This window comes from Hippopotamus amphibius, chromosome 5, assembly GCF_030028045.1.
Source record: "Hippopotamus amphibius kiboko isolate mHipAmp2 chromosome 5, mHipAmp2.hap2, whole genome shotgun sequence".
Lineage (NCBI taxonomy): Eukaryota > Metazoa > Chordata > Mammalia > Artiodactyla > Hippopotamidae > Hippopotamus > Hippopotamus amphibius.
The window spans coordinates 13,598,623-13,615,483 of NC_080190.1; the positions used below are offsets into that span (position 1 = coordinate 13,598,623).

Here is a 16,861-nt window from a genome sequence, read left to right on the forward strand (position 1 = left end):
GCAAGAAATCAGCCTGTTTGTGGAGCTTCCACAGTCTGGGTTTTGCTGATTGCAGCCCCTTGGTGTCCTTTAACATGTTCCTCCTCTTATTCTTTTTTCTTTAATACTTATTTATTTATTTGGTTGCGTTGGGTTGCAGTTGCAGCACGCGGGATCTTTGTTGAGGCATGCGGGATCCCTTGTAGCATGTTGGCTCCTCACTGATGCATAAGGGCTTTTCGCTAGTTGTGGTGTGCTGACTCAGTAGTTGCAGCACATGGGGTTGCCCTGCAGCATGTGGGATCTTAGTTCCCCAACCGGGAACTGAACCTGAGTCCCCTGCATTGGAAAGCAGACTCTCAACCACTGGATCACCAGGGAAGTCCCCACATGTTCCTCTTCTGTATTTCCTGTAAATTGGTAGTTGAACCCAGAAGACTGATCAGATTCAAGGTTTCAAGGACTTTTTTTTTTTTTCAGTTGTTACTGCTTCATAGGTGGTGGTGTGTTCTGTACAAGAAGGCACTTAATGTCTGATTCTCTCTCTCTGTCTCTATCTGTATCTCTCTGTGATATTAGCAGCCATTGAGGAACGATGCTTAGGTCCATTAGTTTATTAGGGATTGCAAAATGTTGACATTCTAAATCTATCATTGTTCTTTTTTAACTCAGTTACTTCTATAATGAGAAACGTCCCTCTATCAACTCTTTGCTTTTTCAGTGGCATAGTCCATTTTGGAAAGATAGGTTAAATGCTTTACTCCTTTGCTTTAATTTTATCAGTTTTGGGGACTTCCCTGATGGCACAGCGGTTAAGAATTTGCCTACCAATGCAGGGGACATGGATTCAATCCCTGGTCTGGGAAGATCCCACATACTATGGAGCAAATAAGCCTGTGTGCCACAACTACTGAGCCTGCACTCTAGAGCGTGAACCACAACTACTGAAGCCCACGCACCTAGAGCCTGTGTTCCGCAACAAGAGTAGCCACCACAATAAGAAGCTCATTCACCACAACCAAGAGTAGCCCCTGCTTGCTGCAACTAGAGAAAGCCTGCGTGCAGCAACGAAGACCCAATGCAACCAATAAATAAATAAATAAATAAATAAATTTATTTAAAAAATTTATTAGTTTTTGAAATAATGACTGGGTTTTCGAGCATCCTCCAATGGTAACCAGTGAGTTTTAGCACCATTAATGACCTCATGGATTTAAGTATGTTTGGTGTATTTTGCTCCATGGCAGTTATTACCCTTATGGATGCTCAGACTTTCTCAACGTGGGCCACTGGCCCTTGGGTCCTTTGTCATGACCCTTGGATGACTTAGTCTCATCTTGTCTATTTCCTGAGCCAGTCCTGGAACCAATCATTTCTCCAAGTAGCCTTGGTTCCATTCAGTAGGAACTGCTGTTTCAAAAGCACTATCTGGGTGTGAGGGATGCTTATTTCTCTTGGGCTGGTAATTGTTTCTAGGCCTTTTCCGTGAATAACTCCCAGCTCTTTTCTTTTGTGAAAGATAAAATACATCATGAATACTTACTGATGCTTCCTATTCAAATTCAACTACAGGATTTTACCAGATTTCTTCTGTCTTACATAGGTGTCTCCTTTCTTCCAAGCCAAGGATACAAGAATGATAGCATTAGAAAATCACAAAATCACTCGTTTTCTTCCTCCCACATACACACAGGGAAGTCACGTGACTTACACAGGTCACGTGGGTATTAAGAGGACGCTGCAGGACTAGGTGCAGGCTGCCTGGCCTCAGAATCTTGAGTCTTAATGAGCACACACTAAACTCCCTTTCTCTTACCAGCTCTGCTCTCTGTAAAGTTCCATCATGGAGCCATGGGGCTGGCTGAGGGACCAACCAGGGCAAACAACAAATCCCACACTGAAATCAGAGTCTCCTCTCTGACAAACCTGTTGACTGGGCCAAGAGCTTCCCCCTAGGCTCCCTTTCCCATGGAATGAGTTCTCTCAAGATGCAGCTTGACCATGACGCCAATATAGGTCTTGTGGAACACCACGCGGGTTCCCCAGACATGCCCAGGCAGGCTGTTCTCACTCCACTTGCTTTTTTTTTTTTTTTTCCAAGCCAAACTGTATCCAGCTTTATTAAAGATACTTTTCATAAACAATCATGGTATTTCAGGCAGGACACGGGCAGACAATCGTTAACAGTATACAACAACTTTCAAACTCCCTTTTCCAATGGACTACCAAAATCAGAAAGCCACTATAAAACCCAATGAAGTCTTCATGTGATGCTCTGAATAGGGCAAGTTTAGAGTGAGGGTTGACATTTCACATTTAGCATGTTGTTTAACAACTTTTCACAAGCCGACCCTGACTTTCAGGAAATGGAAATGAAAATGGCAGAAGTATCAATCTGAAGATCCACAATCTAAAAAAGGAACCACTGCTCTTTTGAGGGATGCCATCTCAATGGTGACAAGGGAAAGTCCAGATTGCCTGACATACTAGTAACCAATCTTTGGGGGTCAGGTTCCAACAGGTCTCTGGGTTTAAGGGAGTCAAGTCTATGCTGAAGGTGGAGACGGAGAAGAGGACATAAAAACTAATTTTAGTTTCTCCATACCACAAGGCATTTGTGCCAAGGTGGCTACTGTGTCAACATCAAGGAATCCCTCCTTCCTGGGAACCAAGAGGAAGTCTCTCAAAACTAGACAGGAAAGGTGTTTTTCCCCCATGTCAATCCAGCTTTGGAGACAAACTATTAGTGACATGTGCCCTTCCCCCAAAAAACAACAATGAAGTGTTCTGTGTACTAACAACATAGCTTAAAAAAAAAAGTAAAACAAAGTTCTGCATTTTTATAAAACTTGATAAAAAATAATATTTCAAACTGTACAGTCACCAGAAGTACACAGTTATCAGAAATGCACACACTTCACTTGGCATCTCCAGCACCTTCAGCTTTCTGTGCCTGGTCTGTTTTGGCATCTCCATTTTCTGCAGGTTTATTCCCATCCTTGCCAGCATCAGCCTTCCCCTTTTACCCTTTGGGTACCTTCTCTCCCTTCTTTGCAGGGGCCTTTTTAGGCTTGGGCTCTGGCTTTGGAGGAGCAGGTTTGGCAGATAACCTTGCAGATCTTCTCTGTGGTTCGTCCTTCACCTTGGCTTTATCTCCTTTAGCATCCCCTTCAGCCTTTCTCTTGGGCATGGTGGTGACGGCACGTACGCGCTGGACACGGGGATGCAGTGGCGCGTGGGCTTTCGCCGGTCCAGGGGTCGCTCTCGCCTCTTCCTCACACTGCTCTCCACTTGCTTTTATATGGCCCCCTCCGCACTTCTTTTTCCTCTTCAAACCCAGGGCTGTCCACTTCCCCATCCTCAGTAAGTCTTGAGCTGAGAGGTTGCTTGGGTTTGATATGAGGGCTGAGGCATGATGTATTTCAGGATACTGAGGGTCCTGTCACTGTGGCAAAATGAAAAGAGCTCAGGATTCAGAGTTCACTGACTTGACTTTCAGCCATCGCTCTGCCTTGATAACCTCTCTGAGCCTCAGTTTTCTCCACTGTGAAATGGGATTGTCACACGTGCAATGTGGAGTGATGTTATAAAGCCTCCTTGCAGGGTGATTGTGAGGAGTAAATGGGGTCGTGTGCAGGGATAGGGCTGTGACATGAATCTGTTGACGAGTTGTTTTCCTGAAGAGCCTCTGTACCCTGGGGTACAGAAGGGGTGACTGGGGAGGGGTTTGGGTCCCAAACATCATTTGTTGCTGGTGGCAAATCAGGACCAGAGCATCTGCTTGCCGAGCGGAGAGGGGATTTATTTTGGCTCTAACTGCCTGGGCAGCCCAGCAGCCTGCGTGGTCCCCATGCACAGTGGGTGTGCTGAGATAATAGCTCAAGTACTTTGTGAAAAGAGAAAAGCTCTCCACGTTTCCATTAACTCCCCACGAGGGGCAGTTTCAGCCTACTGCTCCAGGTACCATTTACAGTCCAATTTCTCAGTCATGATGGACAGAAGTACCTGACTCGCTGCTGCTCTTCTCCACGAAGCACATGCATCCACAAACAGCAGAGATTCATCAGCTCGCTCCTCACCAGTCCTTTCTTGTTCATCATTGCCTCCTCCTGACCTTTTTTCCCCTCGTCTTCTTCACATGATAGAGCCATGAATGCATTACACTTTGAATTTCAAATGTCCCCAGAAGTGCTTTCATCCACAGTGGGGACTGATGAGTTAATTTCTTAGGAAATAAGCTGAGCACCCAGGAGCTGTTATAATTCCCTACCCCCAATGCCAACATCACAAAGAATAGCACAGTAGCACATAAATCTACTACTTGCATATGTTTACTTAATCACATTGGAATTCTCTTTGAACCTGACCCCAGGGGAGAGAGATCACAGAACTGGCTGGTAGCTAAAATAATCCACTGAAAAAAAGTTCAGTGTCACACGAGAACTTCAGGGGCTGTTTGTGAAAAGCACAGAACCAATGTGACTTCCATACTGATTCTGACAACAGGCTCACCCAGGGGTGGGGATGCCTTCCCACCTTAGGCTGTGGGTTGCAAACTGGCTGGGAGGATATGATTTTCTTTTAAAACAAATAGGTGCCCTTACCTTGAATTTCCAAATGGTAGGCAATTAATGTGTCTGATCTCTGGAAAGCACAAAGGTCAGTGGGGCCCTGGGCTAGACTTGTTAAGGCAAGATGGCAGAATGATGAGGACTGACTGTGCTCAGGGGTCCAAGAGGTGAGTGCAAATCTGGGAATCAAAGAAGTCAGGCCAGGCAGGCCCAAGGACAAGCAAAGAGGGCAGAGGGTGGGGGAGTGGTGATGGATCGGGGACCAAAAGTGCCCACAGGGCCCAGATGCCCCAGCTCATTACTAAGGAGGGTTGCTTGCCTGATATGTGAATGGATTAGTGCAGGGACTGGCAAACTAAGGCCAGTGCTGAATCTGACCTGATGCCTGTTTTTGTATGGCCTATGAACTAAGAATGTTTTTTTATATTTTTAAACGGTTGGTATCAATGAAAAAATTAATCAGTCGTCAATCTAAGAAAGAAATGAAAAATTTTATTTGCGCTAACTTCAGGATTATAACCCGGGAGACACTCTCTCAGAAAGCCCTGAGGACTGTTCTGCCTGTGAGAGGTCAAAGCACAGTTACATAGTTTTTGAGACAAATGATGTATTGACAGTTTATGCAACCCAGATCTGTAGGTACAAGAAGTAGTGGGTCATCATGACCCCTTACAAGATTAAGAAGGAAGGTTATCATCTAAGGAATTATGGGGACATTGTGACCCTTTACAAGATTAAGAAGGAGTGTTCTCTCATACGGAGGTCTGGTTAATGCAGGTGCACAATACACAGTAAAGGGGAGGGGGGAGGCGCAAATGGGCAGAGAAAAATGTTACTTGTTTTTTTCCCCATAAAATATGAATTTTATTTCATCATTGGAAAAAAATCAAAAGGAGAAAAATACTTTGTGATGTAAAATGTGTGAAATTCAAATTTCAGTGTCTATCAATAAAGTTTTATCAGAACACTCATTTACTTAACGTCTAAGGCTGCTTTTGTGCTGCCGTGGCGGAATCAAGCTGCGGCAACAGAGGCTGTGTGGACCCCGGAGACTGAAATATACTGTCTTGCCCTTTGCAGGAAAAGTTTGCCTGCCTGTGGATTAGTTTGAGAGGCGCAGATGTGAAGCACAGGTTTGAGACAGTTTGGGTTCTGGGTGGAATAAAGGCCAAGTGAAATGAGCCATGAACGAGTCTCAGTGTGGGCCAGTTTCCTAATCTGTGAAATGGGTGTATAACTTTACCAGTCTCATAAGGTGGCTGCCCCCTAAGAACCTGCTGATGGCATCCTAATATGTATTTCCAGATATTTACATGGCTGGGAAGGGCCACAGAAATTGGCTGGAGATCATTTGCAGACCTGGGTCATCATCTGAACCGCTTGCTGAGATCTAAAAATAGGGAGCCCTGGGCCACACCATTCCTTGGAGAGACTGATGCAGTAGGTCTGGGGTGGGAATGAGAGGCCATGATGTCACAAAGCTGCTCTGGGATGGGGAAGCTGTGATCCAGCCATGCACCTCGAACCACAGGTGAAGGGATACAGGGGTTTGATCAATTCTGGGTCCATCTTCAGTGACTCCTGTGCCTGCACCTTTTCTTCCTGAAATCTCATGGCCCCACGTTTCTTCTTTTGTCACCACACTGAGCTCAGGCTGTCCCATGGCATCTGTTTGTGGACACCATTCTCTGCCTCTTCAGACTGGGAGTTTTCTTTTTCTTTTTTAAAAAATTAATTAAGGGGAAGTTGGGACTAGGTGAGAGAGTAGCATAGACATATTTACACTACCAGCTGTAAAATAGATAGCTAGTGAGAAGTTGCTGTATAACAAAAGCAGATCAACTTTATGGGAGATGCCTTGGAGGGCCAGGACGGAGTGGGTGGGGGGGAGTCGCGGGAGGGAGGGGATATGGGGATATGTGTGTAGATGCAGCTGATTCACTTTGGTGTATCTCAGAGACGGATACAAGAGTGTAAAGCAAATATATTCCAATAAAGAGTTTAAAAATTAATTAGTTAATTAATTAATTTATTGGCTGCACTGGGTCTTTGTTGCTGCGTGGGCTTTCTCTAGTTGTGGCGAGCGGGGGCTACTGTTTTCTGTGGTGCATGGGCTTCTCATTGCAGTGGCTTCTCTTGTTGTGGAGCACAGGCTCTAGGCACATGGGCTTCAGCAGTTGTGGCATGTGGGCTTGGTAGTTGTGGCTCACAGGCTTAGTTGCTCTGTGGCATGTGGGATCTTCCCAGACCAGGGCTCAAACACATGTCCCCTGCATTGGCAGGCAGATTCTTAACCACTGTGCCACCAGGGAAGTCCCCAGTATTGCTTTTTATCTGAGACAGTGAAGTATTGAGATGAAATTTCATTTTCATCTTTTAAAAATATTCTCCATGATTTTATGTAGCTTTTCAACATATGGAATACAATTATAATAATTGTTTTAATGTCTTTGTGTGCTTACTCTAACATCTGTGTCAATTCTGGGTTGATTTCAATTGATTGCTTTTTTTCCTCACTGTAGTCATGTTTTTCTGCTTCCTTGCACATCTAGTAATCTTTGATTGGATGTCAGATATTTTGATTTTACCTTGTTGGGTGCTGGATATTTTTAAATTCTTTAACTTTTTTCTTGGATGCAGTTAAGTGATCTTTTGACTCTGAGTCTTGCTTTAAGATTTGGTAGGCAGGACCAGAGCAGTTCTATCTGGGGTTAATTATTCTCCACTACTGAAGCAAGACCTTTGTGAATACTCAGTGTCCATGAAGTTTTCCAGTCTGGTTGGTGGGACTAGGCATTGTTCCTGGCCCTCCTTTTGGAAGCTTCTTTCCATGACAGTGGGTAGTTTCCTCACATGCATGAGCTGTCTTGGCAAATGCTCAAAGGCAACCCTGTGCAATTTCCTGGAGTTCTCTCTGTACAGCTCTCTTCTCTCCAGGACCCTGTCCTTCGACCTCCAGCTACATGGGTCTCCCCAAACTCTCAGCTCCATCTTTTCAACTCAGAGAGTCCATTGGGCTCCTCTTGGGTTTCCCTTTTCTGCACCACCTCTGGAAACTTTCTGAAGGCAGGCTAGGGCAATTGTAGGTCTTATTGTGTTTTATTTCCTGGGTCTCAGGATCACTGGCCATCATTGCTTGATGTCCAATGACATTGAAAATCCTTACTCCATCTTGGTCAAATGCACTTCTGTAAGCCGATGTATTGATTTCTGGTATTCTGATTACTCAGAAATATTAATTTAGACTATAAATGTTAGGACATTTGATTCCTCAGAAACTCCAATGAAGTACTGTCATTTTCATTTTACAGCTGAGAAAACTGAGGCTCAGACAGGGGAAGTGACCGTTTGCCTGACCCCCAAGCTCTCATATTTTCATTACTTAATGCTGCTTCCCTTCCGCACCTACCAGCGCTGCTGGGGTAGCTCCTGTTTGAATCAGAGCACACCCTGGGAGCGCAGTGGATGGGGTTGGAGCCTCCTGATACTCAAAGTGTGGGCTGGGAGCCAGCATCACCTGCATCCGCAGGAGCTTGTTAGAGAGGCAGAGGCTGGACTCCTCCCAGGCCTGCCGAATGGGAGCCTGCACGTTAGCGAGATCTCAGGTGACTTTTTGTGTGCATTACAGTTTGAGACACATTAAGTCAGAAAATATTTCCTGTTCCTTATCTCCTGAGCCCAGTCCTGGCTCCCTGGGAGCACAGAGATGAGCTGAACTGGGAGGAGGCACAGTCAGAAGCTGGGTCCCACTCCCAGGGTGAGCCCCTGGGTCCCCACCTCTCTTCCAATGGCAGTTTGTGTGCCTGGCACAGCACACACTGAACAAGGCTTCCAGAGAAGCTGGTTGGACGTGGCCTCTGCCCTTAGGGAGTTGGTCTAGACCACGGTTTTCCAGGAAGCTGTGACTCACCTTGCCTTCATCCACCTGCCAGGTGTTGGCCTGGCTGGAGGCCAGTGGGCTGAGCTCTGGGAGAAGGAGCCGGGTAGACCTTTAGGGGAAGGGAGTGGAGAGGAAGTGGATGGTGGCGGGGCGGGGGGTTGGGGTGGGGGTGAGGGGGGTGGGTAGGGGGGGAGCTGCTGGCCATGGTGCCTTCCCTGCAGGCCTGGCCCAGACTGCCTGGGGGCCACAGCAGCACCGCCTGCCCTACTCCGCTGCCCTCCCCCCCCCCCCCCCGGCCACAGCCAGAGGCAGGTCATAAAACAACTGCACAGGTCCCTCTGCACTTACCTTCTGAGGCTTTGTCTCTGCATTTTGAGGACATTTCTGAAAGAGCCTGTGGATTCCTTCTCAGGACAGGACAGAGCTGATGGCTCTACTGGACCAAAACCACCAGGGAGGACAAGGCAGGGATCTTAAAGGGCTGTTTATTTTCTCTGAGACCCTTACCTTGCAATTCACATAAACTGACCCCAGGAGGAGAGTGGTACCTGAGGGTCCAAAAAGCTGGGAGAGACTTTACAGAGTTCTAGGTCAGCCTCTTCTTCCCAGGTAAGCATGCTCATTCTATAAAGAGAGGGCTCTGGGCACTGGTAGAATTTTTCTCCTAACCAGATACTCTGCAGCCCCTCTCTAGGCATGGGGTTCCCAGACTCCTCTAACCAGTATCCACACCTGCACGGTATTTATGAGCCATACTGCAGCCAGGTGCCAGGGAAAAAGGAACCAGCACAGCTGCGAAGTCAGAAAGCCCTGGCTTTGGAGCCGGCACACACTGTGACTAGCTGTGTGGCTTTGGGCAAGTTTGGAAGCTCTGAGCCTCAAAGTCTTCATCTAGACCACGGAGTGACAGTCAGAGCCACCTGAAAGGGTTTCAGTAAAGTGAGTTAATGCATGGACCCGGTGTGGTAGTTCATCTCATGCATCAACTTGACTGGGTCATGGGGTGCCCAGATATTTGGCTAAACATTTTTGGGTGTGTCTGTGAGGGAGTTTCCAGATGAGATTAGCATTTGAGTTGGTAGATGCTAATAGCTAAATAATCCAGGCTACAGTAGCACCTGATTGAACTGTGAATATAGGCCTCCTTTCTCTGGAGTTTTGCTTCAACTCCCTGCTTTTGTTGTCCAAAGGCACCTCATGGTTAAGCCAGCCCTGCATCTTGTGACAGTAACTGAAGCCACTTAGAAATAACTCCACTGTGATATTTAGCAAATTATTTTTATCTGATGGGTAAACTCACATTAGTGCAGCTGTTCATGTCAAGGAGAAGGGAACAGAGTGAGGGGTGTTTAGGGCACCTGCTGGGCTCGCTTCATAAAAGGTGCCTTGTTATCTCGTGTTCTGTCTCCGGTTGTGCTATTTCTGCTGGGGGAAGCTGTCACTGACGTGTCGCTCATGGCAATAATAAAACTTGAGGAATGAGGGGAATATTCTAATTCAGTTAGAAGGCCCGGACTGAACACGTGAGGCAGTTTTCTACGATGAAGGAGGATCCTGGCCCCAAGCTCATTTTCCCAAGCCTCATGCTAGGCTGGCTTCCTGCCCACCCACCTCTGCATCGTGCTTTCTTTTCCTTCTGCACAACTCACTCCCAAGCAGAGAGCACAGCTGCCTCCTTCTCTGGCCATTTGGGTTCCCCTGCCACTGGGACTTAGATCTTCCTTCTGGAATCACAGCCTTCATAATTGCTGTTCCTTCAGCTGGAGATAGGCTTTCCCCGGACATCTGCATGACTGTCTCCTCACCATTCAGGCCTCAGCTAAAATGTCACCTCCTCAGAGAAGCCCTCCCTGACCACCTCTCTAAAGCAGCCCCCACTCCCGCCAGCAGTCTCATCTACTGGCAGCCCTGTGAGTGAGCCCTTTTGGACACCCGGCTCAGCCAAGCTTCAGGTGGCCGCAGCTCTGGCTGATATCTGACTATAAGGGCATGAAACGCCAAGCAAGACCTGCCTAGCTGAGCCTTTCAACTCACTAAACCATGGGAGATGCTGTCCCATGTGGAAAGACATTGAGGATTAGCTAACTTCATCCTCACCTCAACCCTGTGAGGAGGGACATTCTTGTTCCCTTTAGAAAGAAAGAAAGGGAGCCACGGAGAAGCTATTGGATCCCCACAACTATGCTATGAAACATGAAGGTCCTCACTTTATAGACGGGAAAATGAGGTTCTGAGGGGTTAGGAAGTCTGCCCGGGAGTCCCTGCTGGGGGCTGTGGGGTGGGTGAGAGGCCCATGGGCTCAAGGCCTGAGTCTCCCGGCCCCACTCTCGCTGTGGCTCTGCCCTCCTCATCCATCACGTGTGACTCTTTTCCAGCCCTGCTTCTGCATTTCTCACTCAACAGGCCCTTTCCAGAGAGCTCCTCCCTCCCTGAACGAGCACCAGGGGCTACTCTTTTGTAAGCTGTACTCAGAACAGTGCTGGGCGAAAATAAATTTCAGATGGAGCAATGAACTAAACGAAAAACGAGCATGGAGTATTTGCGGAAAGTATAGGAGAATATTTTTGTCATCTTGGGGAGTGTGAGCTGCCCTCACCAAGTCACAAAACCTAGATGCTACCAAGGAAAAGACTGACATACATGACAACATAAAACCAAAAAGTGTTCAGATTGATGAAGGCACAATAAATAGAGTGAACTGCAGTCACAGACCAGAGAAAACTTTTTCTTTGTGTCTGACAAAGAATTAATATTCAAAATATTCCATGAGAAAAAGTCAGTGTCCAACTTAAAAAATGGGTGAAGGGGAATTCCCTGGAGGTCCAGTGGTGAGGACTCTGTGCTTTCACTGCCAAGGGCCCAGGTTCGATTCCTGGTCGGGGAACTAAGATCCCACAAGCCAAGTGGTGCAGCAACAAACAAACAAAACAAACAAACAAAGTCCAAGAATCTGGCTAAGATAATTCACAGAAGATAACTGTGATTAGTAGTCAGCCTATAAAATGTACTTGGCTATTTCCCTCATGGTCAGGGAAGGGCAAACTAAAACAAAGACGCTTCATTAAAAGCAGATGGACAATTTTTAAAAAATTGATGATATCAAGTGATGTTGAGGATGTAGGAGAAAAGGCATTTTCAGCCCAGGCTGGTCTTTGTAATTGCGTGTATATATCCACAAAGTGCTTTGTATTTTTAAGGACGTGAAGCTTTCCCACTAACCTTTAGGAACCGTGCTGTTGCACACGGGAGCCACTCATCGCCTGTGACTATCGAGCCCTTGAAATGTGGTTCGTCTGCACTGAGGTGTGCAGTAAACACAAAATACGTACTGATTTTAAAGACCTAGTATGAAAAAGATAATGTAAAACATCTCATTAGTAATTCTTTAGTATTGATAACAGTTGAAATGATAATCTCCGGCTGTATTGAATCAAATCAAATATATCACTAAAATTAATTTCGCCTACTTTCTTTTCATGTGGCTACCGGAAAATTTAAACAAATGACCTCCTTTAACTTCATTAGTTCATAATTAATTTGCTAGCATGTAGCAAGATAATTAACACTCCTGATTAGAGACAGGCAAAAGAAGCAACCTCTTTTTTCATGGCCAAGGCCAATACAGATTAAAATCCAAGCTGTTTTCTAATTTTCCTTACAATTTAATTCATTGAAGGTGGTGGTTGGTGATGTGTGGGTTTTGTTTAAAAAAATTAAAATGGAGGTGAGATGAACGAGTCCTGCTACAGAGCACTTTATTACCAACCCGTGTTTTGGATACTTTTGCTTTTTTCCCTCAGATATAAAGACATGAAACCAGAGAATCAAGGGGCGCTTGAATATGTGTAATAGAGGCTTTAAATAGCTGGAGAGACTTTCAGCACAGTAGGAGGGGAGCCGAAGTGTGGACTGGGGTGGTGAGAGTGGAGAAATCCTCCCAGAACGTAATACTGACATTAACCATCCTGATCTTGAGTGTCACCTTTTGAGTGGTCTGGTCCGTCTAGTTTGCAAAGCCATTCCACTCTCTTACCTCACTTGGTCCCCGCACGGCTCTGGGATGGGGATGGCGGGGAGGGACCCACCGTGGGAGGCTCAGCATCTCTGATGAGAAACAGGCCCAGAGAAGTGTGGCAAGTTGAGGAAGTGGCGCCAAACCAGAAACTGCGCCCTCTTTGTGAAGACGGATGCAGATATTGGCTGATTCCCGGCTTTTTGTGTCTCTCAGCTTCACCTGCACATTATCGGTGAGGTAAGCCAGGTGCCAGGCCACGAGCTTTAAGGTGCCCTCACTCCCAGGGCCCTGCACCTGTGCCCTCGCTACCTCGCCCATTCCACTCTGGCCTGGGCCCTGCGTCAGGGCTCACTCACCTCTGCTTCGAGCTTACTCCCTGCCAGGCACTGTACTACTTACTCGTGTTTTATGCACTATGTAGTGCTTATGACCTGGCGAAACGGGTGTTTTGGTATCTCCATTTTTACTGGCGAGGAGAACGGGGCTTAGAGAGGGAGTAACTTGTCCAAAGTCACGAGGCTGGAAAGGCAGAACTTGGTTGGAGTCCTGGCTGGCTGGCTTGAGGGCCCTTGCTCTTGAGGCAGAATCCCAGATTTCCCAGGAGGAGAAATGCTTGGACCTGAATTTTATCTACCCACAGGCTGCTTGCGTGGCCTGCCCTGGCTGGGCATTCCTTGGAGAGGGGCTGGGGAAGGGAGAGAAAGCCTAGTGTAGGAGGGGCTTGGGAAGGTGGCCAGGATGTGTGTGTGGTGGTGGGGAGGGCGGGCTGCCACAGGAAGGAAGCAAGGAATCTTGCTCGGTCCCTTCAGGTGGGCAGACCCTGCTGGTGAAAACAGGGCTGCTCTCGCTCTGGCCTCTTGCAGCCTCCCAATCCCAAACACAAAATTCCCTCAGGGCACTGGGCTCCTCTTCTGGGTCTCCGGAGATGGAGCCTTTCCCAGGGGATGGAGGATGGAGTGGGCATGCTCAGAGGGGCTGGGGTCTGGGGCTCAGACTGTGGCCCTCCCATGGGCGGGCAGCTTTCCGGGAGTCCTTCCGGGCATCCCCTCACCCCCCAACCCAAGGAGTATAGCAAATGCTTGGAGGAAGGAAAGCTAGGGGCAGGGGGTAGGCATTGCAGGGCTAGCAAGATCCGCCCGGGGCCACGAACAGCACGCTGAGGGGACCCTCCCAGACCTCTGTCCACAGGGGCGTGAGAACCAGAACAGCGGCTGATCCAGAAGACTGTGATCTATAATTTATCCCCAGTTCCTTCCAGAAAAGACTGGCGGCTGCCTGCCAGGGGATCTTTAACTGCGGGTTTTGCTTTGATGAAGCTAAGGGGATTTCAGGTGGTCCCTTGGGTTAGGCGTTACTAAGTTGAGACCATGTATCAAGCGGATTCCTATGTGTGGACTTCTCTATGCTCACGGCACTGCTGCAGAGTCAGGGTTATTACCTCCACATGACAGATGGGGAAACTGAGGCTCAGAGGGTGAAGTAATTTGTCCAAGGTTCCGCACCTGGGGGAGGCAAGATGCCAATCCAGGTCTCTTTGACTTTGGCAGCATCCAGGACTCTTCCCTGGAAGCAGATGGTGATACCATTTAAAATCTGACGGAAATCTCTTTGGCACCTACAGCCATTTGAGGCATGACCCAGGTCAACACGTTACCCAGATGGTTCTAGCCACCCACTGAACACTGGCCCGCATTTCCCTGGGACCATTTCCACCCAAAACATGGGTTGTGTCTCGTCCTGAATGGACTTTTGTTATGTGGAATAGGGAGCGAAAAGGGTGAGATCTGGCAATTTGTATACTTTGTGCACACAGGCCCAGGCATAAGGAGATCCACTACCCACCTCTCCAATCAGAATCGAGTTGTAGACAGTGAGCTTCTTAAGGACCTGGCTCTGAAGTCAGATTGCCTGGTTCCAATGAAGGCTCTACCACTGGGTGATGTGTCAGCTTGGGCTGCCATTAAATACCACAGGCTGAGTGGCTCAAACAACAGAAATTTATTCTCTCACAATTCGGGAGGCTGGATGTCCAAGGTCAAGTATTAGCAGAATTGGTTTCTTCTTTTTCTTCTTTTTTTTGGCTGTGTTGGGTCTTTGTTGCAGTGTTGTGTGGGCTCTTAGTCACAGGCTTCTCCCTAGTTGTGGCATGTGGGTTTAGTTGCCCTGCGGCACATGTGATCTTAGTTCCCCGACCAGGGATTGAACCCGTGTCCCCTGCATTGGAAGGCAGATTCTTAACCATTGGACTACAAGTCACAGGACTGGTTTCTTCTGAGGCCCCTCTCCTTGGCTTGCAGATGGCCGTCTTCTCCCTGTGTCCTTGCATGGTCTTTTCTGTGTGTGAACCTCTCCTGTTCCTTCCTCTTCTTGTAAGGATACTGATCCTGTTGGATGAGGGTTCTACCCATATGACCCCCTCACATTGGGGGTAGGGCTTCAATATATGAATTTTGGAGGGATACAGTTCTATCCATAATAGACGAACATAGGTGTGCACCTCCCGAAGCCTCAGTTTCTTCATCTGTTACACGAGGTTAATAAAAGTCACTGTTCACAGGGTTTTGGAGGGAATTCAGTGAGGTACCACACGAGGGCAATGATGGCATACTGTAGATGCTCAGCGTGCTAGGTATCACCACCATCCTCATCCCTAACCCTGTAACCTTCATCATCCCCATCACTGCTACATCATCTCCATCAGTCTAGAGATCTATTGGTCTCAGACCTCTGGGTCCTGCTTGTCATTTGTGGTTCAAGGTTGCAGTTGGTGAGGTTCAGAGATGCAAGGATCTTGATCTTTGACAGCAAATGCTGATTTTACAAATGAGGAAGCTGAGGCTGAGCTAGCAGCTCATCTATAATCAGAATGCTGGTACTCTGTCCCCTGGCCTGGTGATCTTGAACCGTTTCAGTGACTAGGAGGGGCCAGGAGAAGGCTCCCCTTCCTGATAGGGCCACCCACAGAGTATTTGGACAATTCAATTAGTTTTATCCCCTTAATATTATATGGACTGTTTCCCGCATGTCTTAATGAAGTGCCTGTCATATAGTGAATGAATAAAAGCCATTAATTACCGAATCCCTACACATGGGTCCTCAGCCCAGCTCCTCTCCATAAACCCAGCATCCCAGCTCCTGGTGTGATGACATCAAACCCTTCCAAGGGCAGCCTAACATTTCTTTGCTTCATCCCATCCAGGCATCTGTGCCTCCCTGGGAATTTGGATGAGAGTATTAATAAGCCACCAGGCTTCAGTCAGAAGGGCATGGTGACTCATTTGTTTTGACAGTATAATATCTCTAGTTAAAAATAATGCAGAAGCTAAAAAACAAAAATCCCAAAGACCCTGGCAGCTGGGTTGGCTTCCAATCAAATGTCCACTCCTACCATCATCCTTCCAACAGAATTCCAACTGTGCTCAGGACGGGGTGCCGTGTGCTCAGTGGGGGTCAGCCTGGAGCCCGGCTCTCGCCTCTTTGCCAATGATTGTTCTAGGGCTGGACGTGGGACCCAGTTCTGGCCAATGGGACTTGAGGGAAGTCTCCTGAGGACTTGATTTGGATGAGATGCCCCTCCCTCCAACTTCGGGCCTTGGGACGCAGTTGTTTGGGGAAGTGATGCCTGCGGCAGCTGTCTTGCAACCTGGCAGGTGAGGCCAACAACATAGACTCTCAGAGGCTGTGACCTGGAGCCCAGATATCATAGAGCTGTGAACCTACCCTGGAACCTCCTACCTCCGGTTTCTCATTACACGTTGTTTAGGCCTGATTTACTCAGGTGCCACTTGCAGTCAAAGCCATGCCCACTGAAGCTGGGTTGGTGGTGCAGGGAGGGAAAGTGTCTGTTCCCACTCAGGGATGGAGGTGGTTGTAAAGACACTGGATGCAGTTCTCAGTGTTGCTGTCTCACCTGGTAACTGGTGGTCGGGTGATCCTCCCACCCTCCCCCTTACCTGCCTCCCTGCCCCTCTCCCCGACTTTTGTGTGATGCACCAGCAGGCACTGCCCTGAGAAATGAAGTGGGGTCATTCTGATCTCAGCCTTGCTGTGCTCCCTCCTCATCGGCTTCAGACCCGCTGCACTCCGCCTTCCCATGGCTGTTTCTCCACCAGCATCTCCACAGCTCATCCTGTTTCTGGACCTCAATTTTATACGCAGATCCAATAAGCAGCTACTGAAGACTACACACGGTGCAGGCCATAGATGCCCTACACTGGGCCCCTCCATGTACAGCGTCTGATTTATGGGCACCTGAGCTGGGCATGGCGATCACTGCCTTTCACAGATGGGAAGGTGTTGCTGAGTGGGCTGGGTGGCTGGCTCCCAGGTCCTGTGGCAGGTGTCTGACCCAGGCTGCCTGGTGTCACCCCCAGGCCTCTTCCTGCTAGTTTTTCCCTGTAAAATGGGGTGCGGTTG

The 16,861-nt window shown here is 47.9% G+C and overlaps 1 pseudogene; it reads right to left on the bottom strand.

The window, feature by feature from the left end:
* Positions 1 to 2,072: 2,072 nt before the first annotated feature.
* LOC130853604 (non-histone chromosomal protein HMG-17-like) lies at positions 2,073 to 3,259 on the bottom strand (annotated as a pseudogene).
* Between the last annotated feature and the right edge of the window lie 13,602 nt (positions 3,260 to 16,861).